The following is a 24,817-nucleotide window of genomic DNA, read 5'->3' as shown; positions in this document are numbered from 1 at the left end:
ACATGTAGTGTGAGTCCTTGTGCATTGCTAGCCTTTATTCACACACTTAGGGCATTGAAGGCACACTTTGGGGGTTTTATAGAGCTTGTTCACACTTTGAGCATTGATTGTGGTTTTTTCACACGCATTGTGCATCGTGTTTTGGCTTGCTACTTTTACCCTTCATCTGATCCCCATGGTGCGACTTCACTCATCATTGACATCATTTTGATAGCATTTCTACTTGTTGTGATTGGTAGAAGAGCATTGTTCGTGCATTATCGTCATGGCTCTACAATTGCTAGTTTGATTTTCCATCTCGTGTCATAAATCAATTCTCTTCTGCTGCATTGGCACATGCCTTTGGCACTTTGAGGCTTAGACCTCTACATCTCACTCACCGATTTCTTGCTATGCCGAGGTGACATATTCATGTCAATATTAGTTGTTCAAGCTTCAGAGTTTGATGCCTAGTCATTTGGGGCATTTGTTCAACGAGGAGGAGATGTGTGCCAAATGGTCCAAGTGGAGACTTCATTGCTTTGTTACATCGACAAAGATGGTTTGGCACTGTTTGCATGGGCTGATTCTTATTTTGATGACATGATTGAGTGTCCCACACTTTTGTGTTATCGTGATTATGTTCTTGATGATGAGGATGCCGACTATACACAGATACGGTTTCATGAGGATGATCGTGCAATAGATAAGATGCCTCACCAAATTGTATTGTGTCTAGACCTATTCTAGAAGTGGGGCTTGGACTTTGGGTGACCATTCAAACTTCTAGCCCAAAAATAGGAAACAAGCACATCTCGGTAGTAGCAACACATTATTGCACCAAATGGGTGGAGGCAAAGACAATGAGGAAATACAAAGTAGACTCAATTGTTGCCAAGTTCTTATATGAGGTTATCTCATGAGACAAGGTTTGGGTCTCCCAATTAAGCTAGTAAAGTGATCAAGACACCCACTTCCTAAATGAGGTGATCAGGAAACTGATGGAACAGCGCATGGTCGTGCACAAAAATTCCCCAATATATTGTCCCGTAGGCAAATGGCCAAGCCTAGTCAGGACCCATAAGATTTCGAGAGGAATTCTAATCCATATATTCCCCCTATGAAAATGGCCTCACAACAGTCACTCATATTGGAAAAGAAATTCTAATCAAAACGGTGAATGAGAATAGGAACTATTGGGATAGTAAACTACACTCTACATTATGGGATTTTTGAATAGCCCACAAGGACACAACTAGCCTCACACACCTTTCATTATGGTATGGAAAGGTAGTAGTACCCGTATAATTCTTAGTGGCGTAGTCTTAGAAAAACTATCACAGAAAGGTCAAGTCCAAAAGACTCAGAGAACCATAGAATTTAGGTTGATTGAACTGGATGAAGAAAGAGGACTTAGCACCTGGATCACTAAGATAATGCAAAAGACAAAGAAGATATAGGTGAGCACGAACAACAAGCTAAAAAAATATTTGAAGAAGGAGATGATGTCCTATTATTCAATTCAAGAATAGGGATGCATATTGGCAAGTTGAAAATGAGGTGGACTAAAACCTACAAAACATAAAGCCCAAAGATGGCAGTAATGGTACCCATGATTTTTAGAGTAGCTTTGATAAGCTAACGGCTATATATCGGTAACCTTTCTTGTTTTGAGGCTGCCTGATTTTTCAATACCTTTTTAGATAGTAGTTGAAGGGATAATAAAAATAACAGCAACAAATGATTTTTTGCTAAACAGTATCAGCACAGCTATATTTTCTTTTCCTAGCATTAGCAACTACATTTTCTTTTTCTAGCCTATACTTTATATCAAAATCATATCCATACAAAATTTGGATCCATCATCTTAGTCTCATGTTTAATTGTGGTTGAGTAAAGATCCATTTTTAAACTTTTATGGTCAGGCATTAATTGAAATTTACTTTCTAAAAGATAAAGTCTCTAAATCTTGACAGCATGAATCATAGCTAGTCATTCTAAATCATGTGTAGGATGGGATAATTTTTTTGTGTGGTCAGAGCTTCTTGGATTCATAAGACATGGGATGGCTTTCTTGGATTAAAATTCCACCATTGGCTTGACCATTGTGTCAACTAATATCCCAAAAGGTTTCAAAAAATCAGGCAGCCTTAAAACAAGAAAGGTTACCAGTACAATGGTGTTAGCTTATCAAAGCTACTGTACAAATCATGGGTCTAGTTGAAATGCAGATCCTTCTTGAGTGAATATTCTTGTGAGCGGGGCAATAACTTTGGCAGAATCATTGACAAATATCCTACACCAACGTGTTAATCTTAAAAATCCACAAACTTCTCTTGATGTCTTTAAAAATGGCCATTGGGTGGTGAGAGAGAGAGAGAGAGAGAGGATATGTGTTTGAGGGCATATTTCACTGGAGAGAGGTTGGTTAAGGGGGGATAGCCTGCACAAAAACAAAGAAGGTTGCTAGTGTGAGAGAAAAAGAGTGAAGGGTTACATTTTTTTGATAACTTTTGGAAATCCTAGGGGTTCCTTTTTAAATCTTTCACACATCTTAGATGTCCACGCTAACCCTCTCTATCTAAAACCTCTCCGCACTTCATTCCAATTCACAATTGAAACCTGGACCTTGTGCATTTACACTTCCCATCTACCTTGTTTCCTATTTAGGGTGGGGTCACTCACACGCTTGGGTGTGAATGAGTCATTCAGACATGAGTGTAATTGAGTATTCTTGGGGCTTGTTTGTAGGAGTTTCTACATTCCTAGTTTTGTTCACATGTAGTGTGAGTCCTTGTGCATTGCTAGCCTTTATTCACACACTTAGGGCATTGAAGGCACACTTTGGGGGTTTTATAGAGCTTGTTCACACTTTGAGCATTGATTGTGGTTTTTTCACACGCATTGTGCATCGTGTTTTGGCTTGCTACTTTTACCCTTCATCTGATCCCCATGGTGCGACTTCACTCATCATTGACATCATTTTGATAGCATTTCTACTTGTTGTGATTGGTAGAAGAGCATTGTTCGTGCATTATCGTCATGGCTCTACAATTGCTAGTTTGATTTTCCATCTCGTGTCATAAATCAATTCTCTTCTGCTGCATTGGCACATGCCTTTGGCACTTTGAGGCTTAGACCTCTACATCTCACTCACCGATTTCTTGCTATGCCAAGGTGACATATTCATGTCAATATTAGTTGTTCAAGCTTCAGAGTTTGATGCCTAGTCATTTGGGGCATTTGTTCAATGAGGAGGAGATGTGTGCCAAATGGTCCAAGTGGAGACTTCATTGCTTTGTTACATCGACAAAGATGGTTTGGCACTGTTTGCATGGGCTGATTCTTATTTTGATGACATGATTGAGTGTCCCACACTTTTGTGTTATCGTGATTATGTTCTTGATGATGAGGATGCCGACTATACACAGATACGGTTTCATGAGGATGATCGTGCAATAGATAAGATGCCTCACCAAATTGTATTGTGTCTAGACCTATTCTAGAAGTGGGGCTTGGACTTTGGGTGACCATTCAAACTTCTAGCCCAAAAATAGGAAACAAGCACATCTCGGTAGTAGCAACACATTATTGCACCAAATGGGTGGAGGCAAAGACAATGAGGAAATACAAAGTAGACTCAATTGTTGCCAAGTTCTTATATGAGGTTATCTCATGAGACAAGGTTTGGGTCTCCCAATTAAGCTAGTAAAGTGATCAAGACACCCACTTCCTAAATGAGGTGATCAGGAAACTGATGGAACAGCGCATGGTCGTGCACAAAAATTCCCCAATATATTGTCCCGTAGGCAAATGGCCAAGCCTAGTCAGGACCCATAAGATTTCGAGAGGAATTCTAATCCATATATTCCCCCTATGAAAATGGCCAATCCAAGTCACAACAGTCACTCATATTGGAAAAGAAATTCTAATCAAAACGGTGAATGAGAATAGGAACTATTGGGATAGTAAACTACACTCTACATTATGGGATTTTTGAATAGCCCACAAGGACACAACTAGCCTCACACACCTTTCATTATGGTATGGAAAGGTAGTAGTACCCGTATAATTCTTAGTGGCGTAGTCTTAGAAAAACTATCACAGAAAGGTCAAGTCCAAAAGACTCAGAGAACCATAGAATTTAGGTTGATTGAACTGGATAAAGAAAGAGGACTTAGCACCTGGATCACTAAGATAATGCAAAAGACAAAGAAGATATAGGTGAGCACGAACAACAAGCTAAAAAAATATTTGAAGAAGGAGATGATGTCCTATTATTCAATTCAAGAATAGGGATGCATATTGGCAAGTTGAAAATGAGGTGGACTAAAACCTACAAAACATAAAGCCCAAAGATGGCAGTAATGGTACCCATGATTTTTAGAGTAGCTTTGATAAGCTAACGGCTATATATCGGTAACCTTTCTTGTTTTGAGGCTGCCTGATTTTTCAATACCTTTTTAGATAGTAGTTGAAGGGATAATAAAAATAACAGCAACAAATGATTTTTTGCTAAACAGTATCAGCACAGCTATATTTTCTTTTCCTAGCATTAGCAACTACATTTTCTTTTTCTAGCCTATACTTTATATCAAAATCATATCCATACAAAATTTGGATCCATCATCTTAGTCTCATGTTTAATTGTGGTTGAGTAAAGATCCATTTTTAAACTTTTGTGGTCAGGCATTAATTGAAATTTACTTTCTAAAAGATAAAGTCTCTAAATCTTGACAGCATGAATCATAGCTAGTCATTCTAAATCATGTGTAGGATGGGATAATTTTTTTGTGTGGTCAGAGCTTCTTGGATTCATAAGCCATGGGATGGCTTTCTTGGATTAAAATTCCACCATTGGCTTGACCATTGTGTCAACTAATATCCCAAAAGGTTTCAAAAAATCAGGCAGCCTTAAAACAAGAAAGGTTACCAGTACAATGGTGTTAGCTTATCAAAGCTACTGTACAAATCATGGGTCTAGTTGAAATGCAGATCCTTCTTGAGTGAATATTCTTGTGAGCGGGGCAATAACTTTGGCAGAATCATTGACAAATATCCTACACCAACCTGTTAATCTTAAAAATCCACAAACTTCTCTTGATGTCTTTAAAATTGGCCATTGGGTGGTGAGAGAGAGAGAGAGAGAGAGAGAGGATATGTGTTTGAGGGCATATTTCACTGGAGAGAGGTTGGTTAAGGGGGGATAGCCTGCACAAAAACAAAGAAGGTTGCTAGTGTGAGAGAAAAAGAGTGAAGGGTTACATTTTTTTGATAACTTTTGGAAATCCTAGGGGTTCCTTTTTTAATCTTTCACACATCTTAGATGTCCACGCTAACCCTCTCTATCTAAAACCTCTCCGCACTTCATTCCAATTCACAATTGAAACCTGGACCTTGTGCATTTACACTACCCATCTACCTTGTTTCCTATTTAGGGTGGGGTTACTCACACGCTTGGGTGTGAATGAGTCATTCAGACATGAGTGTAATTGAGTATTCTTGGGGCTTGTTTGTAGGAGTTTCTACATTCCTAGTTTTGTTCACATGTAGTGTGAGTCCTTGTGCATTGCTAGCCTTTATTCACACACTTAGGGCATTGAAGGCACACTTTGGGGGTTTTATAGAGCTTGTTCACACTTTGAGCATTGATTGTGGTTTTTTCACACGCATTGTGCATCGTGTTTTGGCTTGCTACTTTTACCCTTCATCTGATCCCCATGGTGCGACTTCACTCATCATTGACATCATTTTGATAGCATTTCTACTTGTTGTGATTGGTAGAAGAGCATTGTTCGTGCATTATCGTCATGGCTCTACAATTGCTAGTTTGATTTTCCATCTCGTGTCATAAATCAATTCTCTTCTGCTGCATTGGCACATGCCTTTGGCACTTTGAGGCTTAGACCTCTACATCTCACTCACCGATTTCTTGCTATGCCGAGGTGACATATTCATGTCAATATTAGTTGTTCAAGCTTCAGAGTTTGATGCCTAGTCATTTGGGGCATTTGTTCAATGAGGAGGAGATGTGTGCCAAATGGTCCAAGTGGAGACTTCATTGCTTTGTTACATCGACAAAGATGGTTTGGCACTGTTTGCATGGGCTGATTCTTATTTTGATGACATGATTGAGTGTCCCACACTTTTGTGTTATCGTGATTATGTTCTTGATGATGAGGATGCCGACTATACACAGATACGGTTTCATGAGGATGATCGTGCAATAGATAAGATGCCTCACCAAATTGTATTGTGTCTAGACCTATTCTAGAAGTGGGGCTTGGACTTTGGGTGACCATTCAAACTTCTAGCCCAAAAATAGGAAACAAGCACATCTCGGTAGTAGCAACACATTATTGCACCAAATGGGTGGAGGCAAAGACAATGAGGAAATACAAAGTAGACTCAATTGTTGCCAAGTTCTTATATGAGGTTATCTCATGAGACAAGGTTTGGGTCTCCCAATTAAGCTAGTAAAGTGATCAAGACACCCACTTCCTAAATGAGGTGATCAGGAAACTGATGGAACAGCGCATGGTCGTGCACAAAAATTCCCCAATATATTGTCCCGTAGGCAAATGGCCAAGCCTAGTCAGGACCCATAAGATTTCGAGAGGAATTCTAATCCATATATTCCCCCTATGAAAATGGCCTCACAACAGTCACTCATATTGGAAAAGAAATTCTAATCAAAACGGTGAATGAGAATAGGAACTATTGGGATAGTAAACTACACTCTACATTATGGGATTTTTGAATAGCCCACAAGGACACAACTAGCCTCACACACCTTTCATTATGGTATGGAAAGGTAGTAGTACCCGTATAATTCTTTGTAAGATTCCTCCCCAACCTTCGAGGTATACAGGAGTAAGAATCTCCCTTTCTGATCTTATAATTATTCCCTCTCTAAAATAAAAGAAAGTTTCTGTTTAAAAAAGGAAGACTCTTTTCCTAGAATACTTCTCAGGAGTCACGCCTATTTTAAGGATTCAGAACAATGAGTTCAGAAGTGAAAATCGGTGTTTTGGATACCAAGGTTTTGGTTTTCATTCGAGTACGGCCCAAAAGAAGTTCTTTATCTATTGGGGAGTTTAAGAAGTTATCCCCCAGATATTGTGAGCCTTATATCTGAATTCAATGAAAGTAGGTGACTTAGCCTACAAACTTCTTTTATCTCTTCATCTCAAAATTCTTAATGCCTTCTATAGAAAAATGTGTCAAACCCAAATCATGGAAAGACGGTATAACTTCAGTGGCAAGTTACCGTTGGCTTCTAAGTTACGCTAGCTCCTTCCTTTATATAAGTCGTAACTTTTACTTGTCGCTCACAGTAATCTTACTTCCATCGATCTCCTTTCTTTCTTAATCTCCTTCATGGCTTGGCAACAAGAACTAGTTTTATCCATAATGATTCCTCACCTTCAAGACGCAAGTGAATCTGTGAAGAAGGATTTTATAGAGCAGTATGAGCGCTCACTTTTCCCTCACTTGGGAACTTCTGTAGCGCAAACCAAATGGCGGACCTATCAAAACATAACTAGGGTAACACCCTGGGGTCAGCAGCACTTTCGTAACAATGTCCGCTTGGCCATGGTTATTGAAGCTTTGGGTTTGGGTCCCCGATACTACTACGTCATGAGATCAAGGCATCCTGGGTTTTCTGAGCGGGTCTTCTTACTGGCGTGTTTTCTTCCTTATGAGAAGATATGCCTTTACCCCGTTTTTGGCTTGCCTCTCAGAGGTCCTTTTGTTAGAACACCTCATACCACTGAGATAGGCGCAGCAATAACCCACAGAATCATTCCCATAGATGAGTTACCTTATACTTGTGCAGCTTGTGAGGACTGCTTTTGTGACCATATGATGGACGGACTTATGGAAGTGTAAAGAGTTCCTCTATCTTTACTGTATAAGTTCCGAGAATGAATAAAGTTTAAATCTTGTTCGTATTTTGAATCTTGCTCTCTTTAAGACTTATCTTGGTGGTTACTCTTGATTAAAATTTTTCTCTAAGTCTCATATTCGTGAATCTTGCGAAATTATCACAAGTTGCGAGATGAGGACATCTCGCGTTTTTTAAGTGGGGTAGAATGTAAGATTCCTCCCCCAACCCCTTTTTGATGTCTAGTATCTTCCCCTGTAATCAATCCCTCTTCAGAAATATAAAAGACTTGTTTCTAACTGTTTTAACCTAGAGAGAGAAAATATTCTAGAGAGAGAATATTCAGATTTTGAATATTTTTGGATAGAAAAATATCTCTTCTAATTCAGATGAGTTCCCCTGAAACAGAAATTCAAAAAGAATTTTCAATGTGCAATTGGAATTAATTGAAAATAGCTATAAAGAACCTTAGCCTAAGGGTCTAGATTTTCAGAAATCTTTAGACTATGGTCCAATTAAGGTTCCTATGGACCAATAGCATCAATCCATGTGTAGGGAGGAGATAAATCCAACTTGTAAAAAGAAAATACCCAAAAATGAGTAAATGCTCACATAAGATGAAGAGTTGAAAATGTACAAGGTTTATTAGTAAAAAAAAACTATGAGCAATATTAAAAATATGACATATGTAAGGAAGGGGAATTCTTTAAAGGAGGTGCATATTTCACATAAGATGAAGAGTTGAAAATGTACAAGGATTATTAGTAAAAAAACTATGAGCAATATTAAAATGATTCCATTATGACACATATGTAAGGAAGAGGAGTTCTTTAAAGGAGGTGCATATTTCACATGCTTGAATGAGTTTTAAACTCATAAAAATTGAGATATTTCATCTCTCCTCTCTCCTCATTCAAGTCTAGTTCCAAAAAGTTAGCTTAACTGACCTAAAAATGGTCAAATATTGACCAAACTGATTTAGAAAATTCTAGAATCAGTTTGTTTGGTTAGGAGCTCAATTTTTCCTATAAATAGAAGCCTCCCCCTTGTTGAAAAATATATAGTGTTTATGCATCGTTACTCTACTCCACCTAAGCCAAGAACTGTGAATTCATTTAATAATTCACTAGTTTTTGGAGCTTCCCTCTTTCTTCAATCCCCATTAGTGGCTCCATCAACATACTTAACCAATTGATTGGTTGGGGGCCTCTACCGTGAACAAAGAATCAAGCAAGTTGTAAGGTAATTAGTGAATATTGATCTTTCTATAATTTTCTCAATGTTTCTCTCTTCTCAACCCCTCTCAAGCTTGAGAAGTTTAATTGGTATGGTTTTTTTTTAATGCTATTGAAGTTTGAATAGTAGTGAAGAGTTACATAATGCTATTGAAGTTAATTTTCATTTATGTTTAAATTCTAATGATTTTTATGCAAATTCTCTCTCTCACTCAAGAAATGGTCATACTCATGAACCGTTCTCAATCCAAATCAAGCTTTTCATAAAGCTTTTCCTTAACCCAAGATTAAGCTATTCTTGAGGCCAAACTAATGGCTTTTTTCTATGCTTTTAGTTTATGTATATTAATGATTCAATCCATTATGGATTGATAATCCAATTAGAGATTATTTTAATTATTTTCTTAATGATAAGCATTATCCCTTAGAAAAATTGAGATTTATCAGTCATAGCAGCGGAGCTATGGCAAAATTTTTATAAAAATTATGCATAAAATAATTTCATTCAAAGCATAAAAAGAGGACTTCCTACCATATTCTAGGAATTATCATCCTAGATTAATTGAAAGAATTTCATTATAATCATGGAGAAATTAAATTTTAATATCATGCATAAAGGATAAGTTTTTATATCAAAAGTGTTATTTTTACCATTTTTATTTCATGCATAGAAGTATGCATAATGGATAAATTTTTATATCAAAAGTGTTATTTTTATCATTTTTAATTTTCATGCATAGAAGTATGCATAAAAGAAATTTTTTTTATATCAAAAGTGTTACTTTTATCATTTTTAATTTTCATGCATAGAAGTATGCATAAAAGAAATTTTTTTTATATCAAAAGTGTTACTTTTATCATTTTTAATTTTCATGCATAGAAGTATGCATAAAAGAAATTTTTTTTATATCAAAAGTGTTACTTTTATCATTTTTAATTTTCATGCATAGAAGTATGCATAAAAGAAATTTATTTTATTGTAAGAGTGTTACTTTTATCATATTGGATTTCATGCATATAGGTATGCATACAAGATATTCTTTTTATACTAAAAGTGTGATTTTCCTCATAAATGGATTTTATGCATAACTTAGATGCATAAGAGAAATTCTTTTATTCTAAAAGTGTAATTTCCTACCAAATTGAATTTATGCATAAGAAGATGCATAAAAGATTGATTTTAATTTCGAAAGTGTTAGTCTCCTTAAATGGAATTTATACATAAATAAATGTGTAGAGAAATCTTATATCAAATATAAGAATTCTCTTTCTAAAAAAAAAAAAAAAAAAAGATATGAAATGTGATAAGATGTGATAAGAGGTGTATGAGATGTGATAAGATTTGATAAGATGCGTATGGAAAGTGATAGGATGTGATAAGAGGTGTATGAGATGTAAAAAGATGTGATAAGATGTGTATGAGATGTGATAAGATGTGTATGAGATGTGATAAGAGGTGTATGAGATGTGATAAGATTTGATAAGATACGTATGGAAAGTGATAGGATGTGATAAGAGGTGTATGAGATGTAAAAAGATGTGATAAGAGGTGTATGAGATGTAAAAGATGTGATAAGATGTGTATGAGATGTGATAGAATGTGTTAAGATGAGTTAGGATGTGTTAAGATGCATATGGGATGTGTTAGGACGAGAATGGATGTAATATGGTTGTATGAATGGGATGTGGATGTATACATGTAGATGTATATATATGAATGTGAATGTGGATGTAGATGTGAATGTGGAATGTGGATGTGGATGTATGTATGTATGTGGATGTAGATGTGGATGTATAGATGTGAATGGGAAGGTGGATGTGGATGTATGTGAATGTGGATGTAGATGTAGATGTATAGATGTGAATGTGGATGTAGATGTGGCTGTATAGATGTGAATGTGGAATGTGGATGTGGATGTATGTATGTATGTGGATGTAGATGTGGATGTATAGATGTGAATGGGAATGTGGATGTGGATGTATGTATGTATGTGGATGTAGATGTGGATGTATAGATGTGGATATAGATATGGATGTATAGATGTGAATGAGAATGTGGATGTGGATGTATATGAATGTGGATATAGATATGGAAGTATAGATGTGAATGGGAATGTGGATGTGGATGTATGTATGTATGTGGATGTAGATGTGGATATATAGATGTGAATGGGAATGTGGATGTGGATGTATGTATGTATGTGGATGTGGATGTATGAATGAGGACGTGATAATGGATGTATGCATGTAGATGTGGATATATAGATGTGAATATGAATGTGGATGTGGATGTGGATATGGATGTGTATGTATGAATGTAGATATGGGATGTGGATGTATAAATGAGGATGTGAAAATGGAGGTATGCATGTAGATGTGGATGTATGGATGTGAATGTGAATGTGAATGTGTATGTGAATTAAGGTGTCATCGATATGAGGAAATGGATGAGAATGATGAGTACACATTGAATGGAATGTGGACTAAGGAAAGATAATGTGGAAAGACGAGAGTTCGATTTAGAAACTGTATTTTGTGACTGTTTGTAAATGACTGTTTTATGTCAAGAATGCTGGGGAAGCATTTTGACCGTCTTGTGGATTAAGGTCATGAAGACCTAACTGTTAAAGTTGCAACTGCTGACGGAGAGTCAATGGAGGACGTCTCGCGTAGCAAGGTCGACCGAGGTCTTGACCAGCCTCGGTTCGATTTAAATGGTGAGCTTCCGGTACGGTGGATGAGGGACCAAGGAAGCGGCCTATGAGTGAAGCGCTAGGTCACCTGCGAAGGATCCTAGAGGGTGCTGACCATACGGTGCTCGGGCTCTGGGTCGCCGAAGATACCCACACGTGCGTCGTGGAAGATATTGGAACAAGGAGTAAGAGTTGTTTTGTGAAACCGAGCATGGATCTGGTTGATGACCTTGCTGGTCTTCAATGGATGAGTCCATGGCTCTTTATATGGATCTGTTGGTTGATCTTGCTGATCTTCAACGAGAGTCCATCTTGATTTTTATAAGTGATTATATTGCCGAGTATTATGGGCTAGGAACTATTGAAAAGGCCCCTGTGTGGACAGGTGGTGAGCGTTCTAGTTGCCAATGATGCCATAGATACTCTGATGAAGGAATGATGGGAAATTATGAATCAACCAAATAAATTGGAAGATTGTGATCAGTGGTACTATGGTTTCATTAAAGAATTGTTTTAAAGTTAGCTGATGCTAAGAAAAAGGCAATTTCATATTGGGTGTGTAAGTGGTGTGGCTAGTTTTATGTTTGCATGAACTTCCGGCTAGGGGGCCTTGGAACTCTTTTCCTTGGTACCCGGGACAAAACCTAACCAAATTTCAAATTGGATCCCATCACTACAGTGGTTGGGCGGTTGGCTAACCCATGGGACTGGATGGGGTTAGGCTGGACTGATGGATCCGTAAATCGAGATTTAATTTCTATTATTACGATAGATGAAGTAAATCCCGGATAGAAATTGTTCTATGGATAGGAATCAACGGCTGTGCCTCTTGATGGGGAAAAAAGCGTTGATCCCAATGATCCAAGTGCAAGTTTCTTCCTTGATTTGACCAAGTACCGTTAAAGGTGCAGTCAGATCAGTTGATCCGTAATGATCTTGACTACGTTAGAGTAAAGAGTTATCCTGGTGGAATCGCCCATGCTTTCCGGGTAAAGGAAGTTTTTCCGGTTTCGGTTTTGGACAAACCGACGGATTAGTCTCTTGTCCGGATATCCATGGGCGAGGCCCTAAGTGTGGACCCCTGTCCCGCGCAAGAAGTGCTACTTCCGCTGCTGTACCCTGAATCCGTTGCTTGGTGGGAACAGGGGGACCTCACAGTTGGTATCAGAGCATTTGGTTAATAAAGATCAACTGAGAAGACAAATATATCAAAAATTTATGAAGAAACACAAAAAGGTTATAATTGTGTGAGATAATTCATACAATTTGATATTCAAACTGAAATTCGTAATTTGGTAGTTGGGTCTTCAGATGGAAGTACCGCAATTATATAGAATCCTTGACTTTCTTGAGGCCTAGACATGATAGTAGTTACCTTATAATTCCAAGGGCCGTGACTACCCGTATATACTGAGAGTATACTGCAGCTCTTTACTGACAGTATATACGAGTAAATCTAAGACTTGAAATTATAAGCGTTAATGCTATCTAGATGATGATTTCGAATGTGATTGATATGATTTTTAATTCTGTTGAGAATGGATGAATTGATTTGGATTCTGATTGAAAATTCTGATTGAAAAATGATGATTTTTAAAAATTAGTTGAAATATAATGAAACCACAATGAGGGGGAATGGGACGAGTCCCTGTGATGATATTCATAACTAGAATGATGATAATGAATTCAGCAAATCACTATGAGATTAGTGGGTTGTGCTGTCAGATTGCTGCTGTTAATACTTGATCGGTAGATCAAGTTAAGGGATGTCAAATTGAGGACTTGCTTGACTGAATTTCCGTGGAGGAATGTTTCGAAGGAAACTTTTCGGTCTAATGGACCATTATCATGTTAAAGATATGAATGATATAATCTGAATGAATTGTTATTTAATGATGAGTTCTATATAAGGGATAATTATCCTAGTGTTCTGTTGGGTTGACCAGAATATAAGGAACCCCAGAATAAAATTGGATCTTAAGAAAAAGAGCTGTCCTCTACCTTACGAGATGAGGACATCTCGCACTTTTTAAGTGGGGTAGAATGTAAGATTCCTCCCCAACCTTCGAGGTATACAGGAGTAAGAATCTCCCTTTCTGATCTTATAATTATTCCCTCTCTAAAATAAAAGAAAGTTTCTGTTTAAAAAAGGAAGACTCTTTTCCTAGAATACTTCTCAGGAGTCACGCCTATTTTAAGGATTCAGAACAATGAGTTCAGAAGTGAAAATCGGTGTTTTGGATACCAAGGTTTTGGTTTTCATTCGAGTACGGCCCAAAAGAAGTTCTTTATCTATTGGGGAGTTTAAGAAGTTATCCCCCAGATATTGTGAGCCTTATATCTGAATTCAATGAAAGTAGGTGACTTAGCCTACAAACTTCTTTTATCTCTTCATCTCAAAATTCTTAATGCCTTCTATAGAAAAATGTGTCAAACCCAAATCATGGAAAGACGGTATAACTTCAGTGGCAAGTTACCGTTGGCTTCTAAGTTACGCTAGCTCCTTCCTTTATATAAGTCGTAACTTTTACTTGTCGCTCACAGTAATCTTACTTCCATCGATCTCCTTTCTTTCTTAATCTCCTTCATGGCTTGGCAACAAGAACTAGTTTTATCCATAATGATTCCTCACCTTCAAGACGCAAGTGAATCTGTGAAGAAGGATTTTATAGAGCAGTATGAGCGCTCACTTTTCCCTCACTTGGGAACTTCTGTAGCGCAAACCAAATGGCGGACCTATCAAAACATAACTAGGGTAACACCCTGGGGTCAGCAGCACTTTCGTAACAATGTCCGCTTGGCCATGGTTATTGAAGCTTTGGGTTTGGGTCCCCGATACTACTACGTCATGAGATCAAGGCATCCTGGGTTTTCTGAGCGGGTCTTCTTACTGGCGTGTTTTCTTCCTTATGAGAAGATATGCCTTTACCCCGTTTTTGGCTTGCCTCTCAGAGGTCCTTTTGTTAGAACACCTCATACCACTGAGATAGGCGCAGCAATAACCCACAGAATCATTCCCATAGATGAGTTACCTTATACTTGTGCAGCTTGTGAGGACTGCTTTTGTGACCATATGATGGACGGACTTATGGAAGTGTAAAGAGTTCCTCTATCTTTACTGTATAAGTTCCGAGAATGAATAAAGTTTAAATCTTGTTCGTATTTTGAATCTTGCTCTCTTTAAGACTTATCTTGGTGGTTACTCTTGATTAAAATTTTTCTCTAAGTCTCATATTCGTGAATCTTGCGAAATTATCACAAGTTGCGAGATGAGGACATCTCGCGTTTTTTAAGTGGGGTAGAATGTAAGATTCCTCCCCCAACCCCTTTTTGATGTCTAGTATCTTCCCCTGTAATCAATCCCTCTTCAGAAATATAAAAGACTTGTTTCTAACTGTTTTAACCTAGAGAGAGAAAATATTCTAGAGAGAGAATATTCAGATTTTGAATATTTTTGGATAGAAAAATATCTCTTCTAATTCAGATGAGTTCCCCTGAAACAGAAATTCAAAAAGAATTTTCAATGTGCAATTGGAATTAATTGAAAATAGCTATAAAGAACCTTAGCCTAAGGGTCTAGATTTTCAGAAATCTTTAGACTATGGTCCAATTAAGGTTCCTATGGACCAATAGCATCAATCCATGTGTAGGGAGGAGATAAATCCAACTTGTAAAAAGAAAATACCCAAAAATGAGTAAATGCTCACATAAGATGAAGAGTTGAAAATGTACAAGGTTTATTAGTAAAAAAAACTATGAGCAATATTAAAAATATGACATATGTAAGGAAGGGGAATTCTTTAAAGGAGGTGCATATTTCACATAAGATGAAGAGTTGAAAATGTACAAGGATTATTAGTAAAAAAACTATGAGCAATATTAAAATGATTCCATTATGACACATATGTAAGGAAGAGGAGTTCTTTAAAGGAGGTGCATATTTCACATGCTTGAATGAGTTTTAAACTCATAAAAATTGAGATATTTCATCTCTCCTCTCTCCTCATTCAAGTCTAGTTCCAAAAAGTTAGCTTAACTGACCTAAAAATGGTCAAATATTGACCAAACTGATTTAGAAAATTCTAGAATCAGTTTGTTTGGTTAGGAGCTCAATTTTTCCTATAAATAGAAGCCTCCCCCTTGTTGAAAAATATATAGTGTTTATGCATCGTTACTCTACTCCACCTAAGCCAAGAACTGTGAATTCATTTAATAATTCACTAGTTTTTGGAGCTTCCCTCTTTCTTCAATCCCCATTAGTGGCTCCATCAACATACTTAACCAATTGATTGGTTGGGGGCCTCTACCGTGAACAAAGAATCAAGCAAGTTGTAAGGTAATTAGTGAATATTGATCTTTCTATAATTTTCTCAATGTTTCTCTCTTCTCAACCCCTCTCAAGCTTGAGAAGTTTAATTGGTATGGTTTTTTTTTAATGCTATTGAAGTTTGAATAGTAGTGAAGAGTTACATAATGCTATTGAAGTTAATTTTCATTTATGTTTAAATTCTAATGATTTTTATGCAAATTCTCTCTCTCACTCAAGAAATGGTCATACTCATGAACCGTTCTCAATCCAAATCAAGCTTTTCATAAAGCTTTTCCTTAACCCAAGATTAAGCTATTCTTGAGGCCAAACTAATGGCTTTTTTCTATGCTTTTAGTTTATGTATATTAATGATTCAATCCATTATGGATTGATAATCCAATTAGAGATTATTTTAATTATTTTCTTAATGATAAGCATTATCCCTTAGAAAAATTGAGATTTATCAGTCATAGCAGCGGAGCTATGGCAAAATTTTTATAAAAATTATGCATAAAATAATTTCATTCAAAGCATAAAAAGAGGACTTCCTACCATATTCTAGGAATTATCATCCTAGATTAATTGAAAGAATTTCATTATAATCATGGAGAAATTAAATTTTAATATCATGCATAAAGGATAAGTTTTTATATCAAAAGTGTTATTTTTACCATTTTTATTTCATGCATAGAAGTATGCATAATGGATAAATTTTTATATCAAAAGTGTTATTTTTATCATTTTTAATTTTCATGCATAGAAGTATGCATAAAAGAAATTTTTTTTATATCAAAAGTGTTACTTTTATCATTTTTAATTTTCATGCATAGAAGTATGCATAAAAGAAATTTTTTTTATATCAAAAGTGTTACTTTTATCATTTTTAATTTTCATGCATAGAAGTATGCATAAAAGAAATTTTTTTTATATCAAAAGTGTTACTTTTATCATTTTTAATTTTCATGCATAGAAGTATGCATAAAAGAAATTTATTTTATTGTAAGAGTGTTACTTTTATCATATTGGATTTCATGCATATAGGTATGCATACAAGATATTCTTTTTATACTAAAAGTGTGATTTTCCTCATAAATGGATTTTATGCATAACTTAGATGCATAAGAGAAATTCTTTTATTCTAAAAGTGTAATTTCCTACCAAATTGAATTTATGCATAAAAAGATGCATAAAAGATTGATTTTAATTTCGAAAGTGTTAGTCTCCTTAAATGGAATTTATACATAAATAAATGTGTAGAGAAATCTTATATCAAATATAAGAATTCTCTTTCTAAAAAAAAAAAAAAAAAAGATATGAAATGTGATAAGATGTGATAAGAGGTGTATGAGATGTGATAAGATTTGATAAGATGCGTATGGAAAGTGATAGGATGTGATAAGAGGTGTATGAGATGTAAAAAGATGTGATAAGATGTGTATGAGATGTGATAAGATGTGTATGAGATGTGATAAGAGGTGTATGAGATGTGATAAGATTTGATAAGATACGTATGGAAAGTGATAGGATGTGATAAGAGGTGTATGAGATGTAAAAAGATGTGATAAGAGGTGTATGAGATGTAAAAGATGTGATAAGATGTGTATGAGATGTGATAGAATGTGTTAAGATGAGTTAGGATGTGTTAAGATGCATATGGGATGTGTTAGGACGAGAATGGATGTAATATGGTTGTATGAATGGGATGTGGATGTATACATGTAGATGTATATATATGAATGTGAATGTGGATGTAGATGTGAATGTGGAATGTGGATGTGGATGTATGTATGTATGTGGATGTAGATGTGGATGTATAGATGTGAATGGGAAGGTGGATGTGGATGTATGTGAATGTGGATGTAGATGTAGATGTATAGATGTGAATGTGGATGTAGATGTGGCTGTATAGATGTGAATGTGGAATGTGGATGTGGATGTATGTATGTATGTGGATGTAGATGTGGATGTATAGATGTGAATGGGAATGTGGATGTGGATGTATGTATGTATGTGGATGTAGATGTGGATGTATAGATGTGGATATAGATATGGATGTATAGATGTGAATGAGAATGTGGATGTGGATGTATATGAATGTGGATATAGATATGGAAGTATAGATGTGAATGGGAATGTGGATGTGGATGTATGTATGTATGTGGATGTAGATGTGGATATATAGATGTGAATGGGAATGTGGATGTGGATGTATGTATGTATGTGGATGTGGATGTATGAATGAGGACGTGATAATGGATGTATGCATGTAGATGTGGATATATAGATGTGAATATGAATGTGGATGTGGATGTGGATATGGATGTGTATGTATGAATGTAGATATGGGATGTGGATGTATAAATGAGGATGTGAAAATGGAGGTATGCATGTAGATGTGGATGTATGGATGTGAATGTGAATGTGAATGTGTATGTGAATTAAGGTGTCATCGATATGAGGAAATGGATGAGAATGATGAGTACACATTGAATGGAATGTGGACTAAGGAAAGATAATGTGGAAAGACGAGAGTTCGATTTAGAAACTGTATTTTGTGACTGTTTGTAAATGACTGTTTTATGTCAAGAATGCTGGGGAAGCATTTTGACCGTCTTGTGGATTAAGGTCATGAAGACCTAACTGTTAAAGTTGCAACTGCTGACGGAGAGTCAATGGAGGACGTCTCGCGTAGCAAGGTCGACCGAGGTCTTGACCAGCCTCGGTTCGATTTAAATGGTGAGCTTCCGGTACGGTGGATGAGGGACCAAGGAAGCGGCCTATGAGTGAAGCGCTAGGTCACCTGCGAAGGATCCTAGAGGGTGCTGACCATACGGTGCTCGGGCTCTGGGTCGCCGAAGATACCCACACGTGCGTCGTGGAAGATATTGGAACAAGGAGTAAGAGTTGTTTTGTGAAACCGAGCATGGATCTGGTTGATGACCTTGCTGGTCTTCAATGGATGAGTCCATGGCTCTTTATATGGATCTGTTGGTTGATCTTGCTGATCTTCAACGAGAGTCCATCTTGATTTTTATAAGTGATTATATTGCCGAGTATTATGGGCTAGGAACTATTGAAAAGGCCCCTGTGTGGACAGGTGGTGAGCATTCTAGTTGCCAATGATGCCATAGATACTCTGATGAAGGAATGATGGGAAATTATGAATCAACCAAATAAATTGGAAGATTGTGATCAGTGGTACTATGGTTTCATTAAAGAATTGTTTTAAAGTTAGCTGATGCTAAGAAAAAGGCAATTTCATATTGGGTGTGTAAGTGGTGTGGCTAGTTTTATGTTTGCATGAACTTCCGGCTAGGGGGCCTTGGAACTCTTTTCCTTGGTACCCGGGACAAAACCTAACCAAATTTCAAATTGGATCCCATCACTACAGTGGTTGGGCGGTTGGCTAACCCATGGGACTGGATGGGGTTAGGCTGGACTGATGGATCCGTAAATCGAGATTTAATTTCTATTATTATGATAGATGAAGTAAATCCCGGATAGAAATTGTTCTATGGATAGGAATCAACGGCTGTGCCTCTTGATGGGGAAAAAAGCGTTGATCCCAATGATCCAAGTGCAAGTTTCTTCCTTGATTTGACCAAGTACCGTTAAAGGTGCAGTCAGATCAGTTGATCCGTAATGATCTTGACTACGTTAGAGTAAAGAGTTATCCTGGTGGAATCGCCCATGCTTTCCGGGTAAAGGAAGTTTTTCCGGTTTCGGTTTTGGACAAACCGACGGATTAGTCTCTTGTCCGGATATCCATGGGCGAGGCCCCAAGTGTGGACCCCTGTCCCGCGCAAGAAGTGCTACTTCCGCTGCTGTACCCTGAATCCGTTGCTTGGTGGGAACAGGGGGACCTCACATTCTTAGTGGCGTAGTCTTAGAAAAACTATCACAGAAAGGTCAAGTCCAAAAGACTCAGAGAACCATAGAATTTAGGTTGATTGAACTGGATGAAGAAAGAGGACTTAGCACCTGGATCACTAAGATAATGCAAAAGACAAAGAAGATATAGGTGAGCACGAACAACAAGCTAAAAAAATATTTGAAGAAGGAGATGATGTCCTATTATTCAATTCAAGAATAGGGATGCATATTGGCAAGTTGAAAATGAGGTGGACTAAAACCTACAAAACATAAAGCCCAAAGATGGCAGTAATGGTACCCATGATTTTTAGAGTAGCTTTGATAAGCTAACGGCTATATATCGGTAACCTTTCTTGTTTTGAGGCTGCCTGATTTTTCAATACCTTTTTAGATAGTAGTTGAAGGGATAATAAAAATAACAGCAACAAATGATTTTTTGCTAAACAGTATCAGCACAGCTATATTTTCTTTTCCTAGCATTAGCAACTACATTTTCTTTTTCTAGCCTATACTTTATATCAAAATCATATCCATACAAAATTTGGATCCATCATCTTAGTCTCATGTTTAATTGTGGTTGAGTAAAGATCCATTTTTAAACTTTTGTGGTCAGGCATTAATTGAAATTTACTTTCTAAAAGATAAAGTCTCTAAATCTTGACAGCATGAATCATAGCTAGTCATTCTAAATCATGTGTAGGATGGGATAATTTTTTTGTGTGGTCAGAGCTTCTTGGATTCATAAGCCATGGGATGGCTTTCTTGGATTAAAATTCCACCATTGTGTGAGATCCCCTTGTTCCCACCGAGCAACGGATTCGGGTACTAGCAGCGGAAGTAGCACTTCTCGCACGGGACAGGGGTCCCACATTCAGGGCCTCGTCCACGGATATCCGGACAAGAGACTAATCCGTCGGTTTTTCCAAAACCGAACCCGGAAAAAACTTCCCTTACCCGGAAAGCACGGGCGATTCCACCAGGATAATTTTTTACTCTAACGTAGTCAAGATCATTACTGATCACGCTGATCCAACTGCACCTATAAAGATACTCGGTCGGATCAAGGAAGAAACTTGCACTTGGATCATTGGGATCAACGCTTTTTTCCCCATCAAGAGGCACAGCCGTTGATTCCTATCCATAGAACAATTACTATTCGGGACTTACTTCATCTATCGTAATAATAGAAATTGAGTCTCGGTTTACGGATCCATCAGTCCAGCCTAACCCCATCCGATCCCATGGGTTAGCCAACCGCCCAACCACTGTAGTGATGGGATCCAATTTGGAATTTGGTTAAGTTTTGTCCCGGGTACCAAGGAAGAGAGTTCCAAGGCCCCCTAGCCAGAAGTTCATGCAAACATAAAATTAGGCACACCACTTACACACCCAATATGAAATTGCCTTTTTCTTATCATCAGCTAACTTTAAAACAATCCTTTAATGAAACCATAGTACCACTGATCACAGTCTTCCAATTTATCCGGTTGATCCTCAAATTTCCCATCATTCCTTCATCAGAGTATCTATGGCATCATCGGCAACTAGAACGCTCACCACCTGTCCACTCAGAGGCCGTTTCCATAGTTCCTAGCCCATAATACTCGGCAATATAATCACTTATCAAGATGGACTCTCGTTGAAGATCAGCAAGATCAACCAACAGATCCATATAAAAGAGCCATGGACTCATCCGTTGAGGACCAGCAAGGTCAGTCAACCAGATCCATGCCCGGTTTCACAAAACAACTCTTACTCCTTGTTCCAATATCTTCCTCGACGCACGCGTGGGTATCCTAGGCGACCCAGAGCCCGAGCACCGTATGGTCAGCACCCTCTAGGATCCTTCGCAGGTGACCTAGCGCTTCACTCATAGGCCGCTTCCTTGGTCCCTCATCCACCGTACCGGAAGCTCACCATTTTAATCGAACCGAGGCTGGTCAAGACCTCGGTCGACCTTGCTACGCGAGACGTCCTCCATTGACTCTCCGTCAGCAGTTACAACTTTATCAGTTAGGTCTCCACGACCTTAATCACAAGACGGTCAAAATGCTTCCCCAGCATTCTTGACATAAAACAGCCATTTACAAACAGCATTTACAAACAGTTTACAAATACAGTTTCTATATTAACTCTCATTTTTCCACATTGTTCCTCATTAATCCACATTACTTATTCCACATTCCATTTATATGTGTACTCATCCAATCACCTCATTTTCCATCTCTTCACTTCAAATTCCTTCACATCACATATCATATATTCACATCCATATCCACATCCATACATCCACATCCATATCCACATTCACATCCATACATCCACATCTACATGCTTATCTCCATTTTCACATCTTCATTTATACATCCACATCCCATATCCACATTCATACATACACATCCATACATCCACATCTACATCCACATACATACATACATCCACATCCACATTCACATTCACATACATCCACATCCACATTCCCATACATCCACATCTATACATCCACATTCCACATTCACATCTATACATCCACATCTACATTCACATTCACATACATCCACATCCCCATTCCCATTCACATCTATACATCCACATCTACATCCACATACATACATACATCCACATCCACATTCCACATTCACATCTATACATCCACATCTACATCCACATTCACATACATCCACATCCACATTCCCATTCACATCTATACATCCACATCCATTCACATCTATACATCCACATCTACATCCACATTCACATCTATGCATATATATCTTCATGCATATATCCATTTTCACGTTCATACATCCACATCTACATGCTTACCTCCATTTTCACATCCTCATTTATACATCCACATCCCATATCCACATTCATACATACACATCCATACATCCACATCTACATCCACATACATACATACATCCACATCCACATTCACATTCACATACATCCACATCCACATTCCCATACATCCACATCTATACATCCACATTCCACATTCACATCTATACATCCACATCTACATTCACATTCACATACATCCACATCTACATTCACATTCACATACATCCACATCCACATTCCACATTCACATCTATACATCCACCTCTACATCCACATTCACATACATCCACATCCACATTCCCATCCACATCCACATCCACATTCCCATTCACATCTATACATCCACATCCATTCACATCTATACATCCACGTCTACATTCACATTCACATACATCCACATCCACATTCCCATACATCCACATCTATACATCCACATTCCACATTCACAACTATACATCCACATCTACATTCACATTCACATACATCCACATCCCCATTCCCATTCACATCTATACATCCACATACATACATACATACATCCACATCCACATTCCACATTCACATCTATACATCCACATTCACATACATCCACATCCATTCTCGCCCTATCACAACCCATATACATCTTATCCTATCACATACACTTCTTACCTCATCCCCCCATACACATCTTAATTCATCTTATCACATCCTAACTTATTTCATAAGCATCTTATCACCTCTTATCACACCTCTTATCACATCCTATCACTTTCCATACGCATCTTATCAATTCTTATCACATCTCATACACCTCTTATCACATCTTATCACATTTCATATCTTTTTTTTTTAAAGAGAATTCTTTTATTTAATATAAGATTTCTCTACACATTTATTTATACATAAATTCCATTTAAGGAGACTAACACTTTCGAAATTAAAATCAATCTTTTATGCATCTTCTTATGCATGATTTCAATTTGGTAGGGAATTATACTTTTAGAATAAAAGAATTTCTCTTATGCATCTAAGTTAAGCATAAAATCCATTTATGAGGAAAATCATACTTTTAGTATAAAAAGAATATCTTTTATGCATACCTATATGCATGAATTTCAATTATGATAAAAGTCACACTTTTATAATAAAATAATCAACTTTTATGCATACCTCTATGCATGAAATCCAATATGATAAAAGTAACACTTTTGATATAAAAATTTTTCCATTATGCATACTTCTATGCATGAAATAAAAATGGTAAAAATAACACTTTTGATATAAAAATTTATCCATTATGCCTAATATTAAAATTTAATTTCTCCATGATTGTAATGAAATTCTTTTAATTAATCTAGGATGATAATTCCTAGAATATGGTAGGAAGTCCTCTTTTTATGCTTTGAATGAGATTATTTTATGCATAATTTTTATAAAAATTTTGCCATAGCTCCGCTGCTATGACTGATAAATCTCAATTTTTCTAAGGGATAATACTTATCATTAACGAAATAATTAAAATGATCTCTAATTGGATTATTAATCCATAATGGATTGAATCATCAATATACATAAACTAAAAGCATAGAAAAAAGCCATTAATTTGGCCTCAAGCATAGCTTAATCTTGGGTTAAGGAAAAGCTTTATGAAAGCTTGATTTGGATTGAGAACGGGTCATGAGTATAACCATTTCTTGAGTGAGAGAGAGAATTTACATAAGAATCATTAGAATTTAAACATAAATGAAAATTACCTTCAATAGCATTTATTAAATTATGTAACTCTTCACTACTATTCAAACTTCAATAGCATTAAAAAAAAAAACCATACCAATTAAACTTCTCAAGCTTGAGAGGGGTTGAGAAGAGAGAAACATTGAGAAATTATAGAAAGATCAATATTCACTAATTACCTTACAACTTGCTTGATTCTTTGTTCACGGTAGAGGCCCCCAACCAATCAATTGGTTAAGTATGTTGATGGAGCCACTAATGGGGATTGAAGAAAGAG

Source organism: Cibotium barometz, chromosome 16, assembly GCF_041138505.1.
Source record: "Cibotium barometz isolate CiBa-2024 chromosome 16, ASM4113850v1, whole genome shotgun sequence".
NCBI classification, from domain to species: Eukaryota; Viridiplantae; Streptophyta; class Polypodiopsida; order Cyatheales; family Cibotiaceae; genus Cibotium; species Cibotium barometz.
This window is presented reverse-complemented; position numbering follows the sequence as displayed.